The sequence below is a fragment of the Eleginops maclovinus genome, chromosome 3 (genome assembly GCF_036324505.1).
Source record: "Eleginops maclovinus isolate JMC-PN-2008 ecotype Puerto Natales chromosome 3, JC_Emac_rtc_rv5, whole genome shotgun sequence".
Taxonomy (NCBI): Eukaryota; Metazoa; Chordata; class Actinopteri; order Perciformes; family Eleginopidae; genus Eleginops; species Eleginops maclovinus.
This window is the reverse complement of record NC_086351.1, coordinates 5,269,477-5,276,025: the sequence shown is the minus strand read 5'-3', so window position 1 is coordinate 5,276,025 and position 6,549 is coordinate 5,269,477.

Sequence of the window (6,549 nt, the reverse complement as noted above, 5' to 3'; positions counted from 1 at the left end):
AAATTTAAACTGTCAATTAATACGATATTGTACACCATATTAAAATAGAAATCTGATCAAGAACAAGTTTACCGTTTATAGGATAATGACATTCACATGCTCATTAGATCAGTCCTGTTAAATACAGCTACCTGCATTTAGTGCTTTGACTTTATCTTGGATGTAACATTTTGTCAATGCCCTTCTGCCTTTCGGTTAGAGAATATTGTCACTACATCGTTAAATGGATTCCATCATTACCGGCTAGCATGCAATCTGCTGAATTAAAAATGTTGTATCACCTTGTCTCACCTGGGCTTCTCTCGCCAGTTTCTCTCTCTCCCCCCTGCCTGCCAGTGGAGACAAAGTGACCATTCCTCACACCGAGCCATTAATGTGGCTTGATTGAAATTCAGCATCTTGCTTTTAATCTCCAAAGTGATGCGGCAGCGATGCGTCATTATTGAGAATCTAACGCGTTGTCCTCCCATCTCTCACCCCGGCTTTCCGACTTAACGTGCCAAGAAAGCGAGACAAACTGTGATTAACGCCAAGTCACTCTGCCTGCTGTCCTGCTCTGAGAGGGGCCAATGTCACTGTCCGCTTGCCGGCTCACCGAGGGTACAAAAAGGAAAAAATGGGAGACAAGGAGAGAACAAAAGTCTGTTGTTGCAGTGGAATCAATCATTAGCCTCAGTTTCCATACTCTTTGGGCGTGTGTGTCTGAAAACAGGTAGTGTATCCGTATTGTAAATCATCTCCAATGTCTGTATCCCCCTTGTCCCCATGTTTCCACTGCTTATACCCTGAGCCTCGAATAGGTGCAAAGGGAGCGACTTAAGGAGAAAACAATCAGCCAATCTAAGTGGCATGAGTCTGCGTCAAGCCATCCACATCCACTTTTTGTGCGTTTATTCTGTTGTCTTGTAGTTGTTGTTGTATTGTTGAATTTCTAAAGACCAACAAGGACGGCGCTTAAATATCCATAGTGTAAGGACGGGATACAACGGTGAGATGTTGTCGGTAGTGCAGTATGACCTTCCTAAGCTCTGATACCGTGCAACCCCTCCCACACGCGCTCTCCTCAATTGTCTCTGTTTGTGAGTGGGGGAGTCTGAAGCTTAGTTTCTCACTGGCCTTGAGAGAGAAAGAGAAAAAAAGACCCCTTTTCTCTATGGTCACCCTTAAGGAGGCTGTCTGCGCTTGGTCTGCACCAAGTACGGCAGACAAAGAGAAAGATGGGGGGTAAGGGCTGGCGGCGGGTTATTGTTACAGCCAAAGGTCAAGCACGGCGCAGACTATCAGACCCATTATTGAGATAAATACCTTTATTTCAGGGCTTTTAGTTACGCTGGTTCCAGCCAATCTCTGTGTGGAAAATGCGTGGAATTTTCTAAGCAAATGGTCCACAAAAAGCTGTTATGTTAGCCTATGCTACAGACATTTAGGGATGCCCTACTATTGGAAAGAGAGCTATATATGATGTCTAATTTTCCTATATTTATTTATAAAAGAGATTGGTCTTTGTCACTCCTAAATGTGGTAGTTGTTTGAGTCAACTCCTTTTTTCCTTTCTTTTATTTCTCTGTTTTTTAAGATGTCACTCTCCCTTTGCCCCTTTTACTGACTTTTATTTTGTACAAAATCTATATATTAAGAATATTGTATAATAGTTTTTAAAAATCTCAAAATAATATCAGTTTTGTTGTCTATTTCTTTTCTAAGAGAATGTATCTCATCATCTGGTGACTGTTAAATAAATGAAATGAAAAGAAAACCTCTGTCTTTGTAATTTTGTGAATCTGACCATGAATTTGTTTTCCAAAAAAAATGGCTGTGACCTTTTCCTTGCAATTCAGAGATTTCAGTGGATTCTTCTGAGCTACTTGTACTTGTCAGGTGCTATTTCTCTCTCGTGCATGTATACAACAGCTGACAAGATAAATCAATGTTTGTTCCTTGGTAATTTATTTCTTCATTGTGTATATTTTGAAAAATACCTCCTTTAATAACTCCCAACCTCTCTTGGCATTCGTGTTTGAGCAGGACACCGAGTAGCTGCGTGGGAGGCAGAAAGAGTGGGCTGTATGAATGAAAAATGGGAAAAAAAGTAATACCTTCACATACTGTATGTCAGGAAGCATCACTTACATGAAAAAGCAAGAGAGAAATAGGGTGATTTTGTTTTTGTGTGTGTGTGTGTGTGTGTGTGTGTGTGTGTGTGTGTGTGTGTGTGTGTGTGTGTGTGTGTGTGTGTGTGTGTGTGTGTGTGTGTGTGTGTGTGTGTGTGTGTGTGTGTGTGTGTGTGTGTGTGTGTGTGTGTGTGTGTGTGTGTGTGTGTGTGTGTGTGTGTGTGTGTGTGTGTGTGTGTGTGTGTGTGTGTGTGTGTGTGATAAGGCTTGCTATGGCCCATGAAGCGGTATAGGTTGGCCACAGCTGTCCCGGTCCCATTGGAGGCGTTTTCGGAGGAGGAGTGTTCAGCGCTACAGCGCCATACTGCCAGGCCCCATGGGAGCTGCCGCCGCTACACTCACACTGATTGCACACACATACACACACACACACACACACACACACACACACACACACACACACACACACACACACACACACACACCACACATGCATTTGAAAATAACACAAATTCACACTTCTCACAAAGAAGCACTAAGGGCAGTTAGGAAGCCATATGCACCAACACACACATACACACACACACACACACACACACACACACACACACACACACACACACACACACACACACACACACACACACACACACACACACACACACACACACTAAAACAGACATTTCTCACTTAGATGTAGTTTTAATTGACTCCACTTGGCAAAGCTTCTCTGCAGGGAGAGGAGTGAGAAGCTGAAGGAAAGATATAGGTGTGGAGAGAGGAAGCCAGGGGGCATATACAGTGCATATATATACATCTAAAGATGCCTGACTAAAAAGAAACAAATGAAAAAGTGTTTGAGAAAGCAGGTTAAAGGGGCCTGATGAGCTCTATCATGGTCAAGTAACTTTATAAGATGTTTCATAATTTCACAATTAGACCAAAAGGAGTGTGATAGTGTAAGTGAGACGGAGAGTCTGGCGTACGGCCAAAGTCTCACTCTTCTGCTTTGCCTCTCCTGAGAGAGATAGAGCCTGATGTAGACAGGAAGGCAGTCCTGTCCAGGTGCTGTGCCTCGGGGAGGGTCTGCTCTTCTGTTCCTCATTACCAGAGGGAGCGAGAGAGAGAGAGGGGGGGGGGGGGAGTCGTGTTACAGTGTCATTATTCATCCACTCAAGCATCTGGGAGCAGGTCCTTCCTTACTTGGCCCAGTAATATTGTTGTAGAGACCGCCCTTGGAGCTAAAGGCTGGCTGGGGACACTGCTAACTGCTAACAGACAGACCCACCCAGGCAAGGCTCCAGGGTACTAATGTCCTTCAGTGCTTATGAGGATTCAGCACTTCTTTCTTTCTGCCCGTGCTGCAGAGTGAAAAACTGCTACATCTCCAAAGTTCAACTGTTCACAGAAATGATTAATTCACCAATATGGGATGGTGGAGTTGTATTGCCTCAAGAATTCAACTTTAGAACTACTGTGACAGGTGCAAACGCACAACGGCCCCAGTAGTAATGTGCTGCACTTTAAAAATAACAATGCAAATAAAAACCCAAATGTGCCGAAACACATGCAAATGAAGAAACATCTTCCCCAACTTGTAAACACATGTGCAGTATTTACAAAACATTCAACTTGACAGGGTTTACTAAAAGCATTATTTTTTGGAGACTAAAGCACTTTTCTCCAAATGGAAATGCTTTGGGCCGTTGTAACTCGTTTGCACCTGTCGGCCATTGTATTAAACAGCTAATTAAAGCCCTTATATACATTCTGAAGCCAAGCTAGCACAGAGTGAGAGAAGGTGATCTCAACAAGGACGGATTAATACACGGATTATTGGAGGATATAAAAAGTTCAAATGTGGAAGCAGTGGCGGTGCGTCAATAGTGGGCGCTTGGGCGCCGCCCACCCTGACTTTTTGAGTTAAAAAACGTTATATATACAACATAATTGAAATAAGAAATGTACCGTGTTTATGGGTTAAATGTGTATGGGAGACCACTGTCAAGAACCGCTAAAATGTGTCCGGACATAATATATTGCCATTCGCCTTTTCTGAGAATAGGCAGGTCGGCTACCGTCCGTGGGCGCCGATAACATGGGAGTATAGGAGAGCTTATACTTTTCTCAGTCATTTTAGCAAGGATAGCTTTTCATTGGGGGATGAAACTTAGATCTGTGGGCGCAAATCTTTGCGCCCACAGCCAATGGCATTGTTTCTTAGTTCAATGTGACATTCTTAGATACGCGATTGGACTATTTCGGCGAATCAGCATCGTTATCATTCCCTAACCACAAGCGTAAAGAGCAGCACCGTAGCTAGCTGAAACTTAGATTGAGTGAATATGGCGACATCGATGGCTGAGAACTCCGTGCAAGCTCTACTTAAAACACCATTTCATCGACTATCAGATGTCGAAAAGAAGAAATTGAAAGACTTGGGACCCGAGCGTCCGGATTTAAACATTCAACAGACGACCACTGATCGCGGGAGAACCTACACTCGGACTTTCTCCTCAAACTTGTATGCTAAGCGGAATTGGTTAGCTGGTTGTACAGTGAGCAATGCCTTTTTTTGTTTCCCTTGTCTGTTATTTCAAAGTCCTGGGACTGAAACACTTTGGACTACAACCGGGATGAAGGATCTAAAGCACTTCACACAAAAATGTAAGAAGCACGAATGTGGCCGCAGCCACCTAACCAACTGTCTTAAGCTAAACCTCTAAAAAAGTGCTATTTAAACCGTGCCGCCCAACTGCGCCCCCCCCAAAAAAATGTTCACCAGCCGCCACTGTGTGGAAGTTTGTTTTAATGAAAACTATGATCCTAATGATCGTCTTTCAAATTGGCTCCATATGGGGAAAAAGCTCAGAGAGGACACCAAAAGACCGCCAGGGCAGAGCTGCTGCTGTCGGAGTTGTTAAATGTAATGGTTAGATATTGTCTTTGAAAAGCAAACGCCAACAAATTGTGGCAGCATCATGCTCTGCTGAAGTCAAGAACAAGACAATTGAAGGTCAAAAGCATTAGCAAGAATGCAAATTGAGAATTGTGCTTGTATCTGCTGGTGTGCCAAGAGCGGACTTTGTGCTTTCTAAAATTGTGTTCAAAGATATCATTTTTGCCCAAACCGTAAGTACTGTATAAGCACTCAAGAGAAAGACACAGTTGACAGGATCAAGGAGATGATCTATTGAGGGTTGAACTATAATGAAACAATTTGATTCAAGAAAAATGACTGATGACAAGGCTCAAGACAATTTTCAATGATATGATGTTGTGTCATGGTAGTTTGTTCTCTCAAAAGCAGTGACAGCATCAAGAATATGGTCAAAGATATGGTGTTGAAGTGGTGAACAAGCTCTTTGGGTTTGAGGCGACGCTCACGAGTAGTGTTAGGAGAGGTTGTAAGAAAGGCCTCTGAGAATTTCCTGTTGAAAGCAGAGCCAAACGCTGTAGGACTGGCGCACAGAGAACAGTGCAATAGTAAGACAACAGCATGTTGAAAATCTGACGTGACAAATGACAACCGTTTGCAGTCTGTCTCTCTTTCATTACATTTAGCAGAGGTTTTTATTCAAAGCGACTTACAATATGTGCAAAAAAAATATTAAGAGACAAACTCAGAACAGCAAACAGTCAAATAAGCCAAACAGTTGAATAGCATTTAGTTTCAAATGGGCAAAACTGATTCAGTTTATGGCCAAGGTACAGGTGAAACAGGTGGGTTTCCAGTTTGCAACAAAATATATGTAGACTTTCTGCTGTCCTGATCTTAAGTTAAGCTTCAAATGTACATAATGCTGCAGAATAAACTCACATTTTAGTATCATATATTTGAGAACAATCCTGAAACAAGGCACACTTCAGTGTTAAGGCTCCATAAGTCACACCACAGAGGGGTCAATGCATCGCTTCAGACGGATTGAATTGTCCTCACATTGATGTAAACAAACCCTAACAGCATCAGCAAACATTAATAACTTGGATTCAGTTGTTGTCCAGTGTTAGAGCCTGTATTAAAAGACCTGTCAATCTTTTTGGGAGTGATGGGAGTTTTCAGTCCTTGTGTTTTAGGTGGTGAGTCTGCTCTTTATTTTTGAGCCTCAACAACATCTATCTTCCTCCGCTTAAATGTTTGGGTTATCAACTATTTCTGATCAGCTCTACCTGATTTTCTTAAAAACTGATTAAATATCTTACTAGGATAAATCAAGGCCACTTTCATGAAACAAGTCCTATAATTTGGTGCAAATGGTGCTTGATAACAGTATTCATCTTTAATGAGAAACAAATGAGATGTAATCCTTGCAACAAAAAAAAGGACCTTGTGACTTTCCTAATTTAGGTCTGGCAGGGCGATGAGATCCTTATAAGGATACTTTGTAGTTGCTTGAGGGCTTGGTGTAACAACCGTAGTTTGGTTTAAGTCCAACCA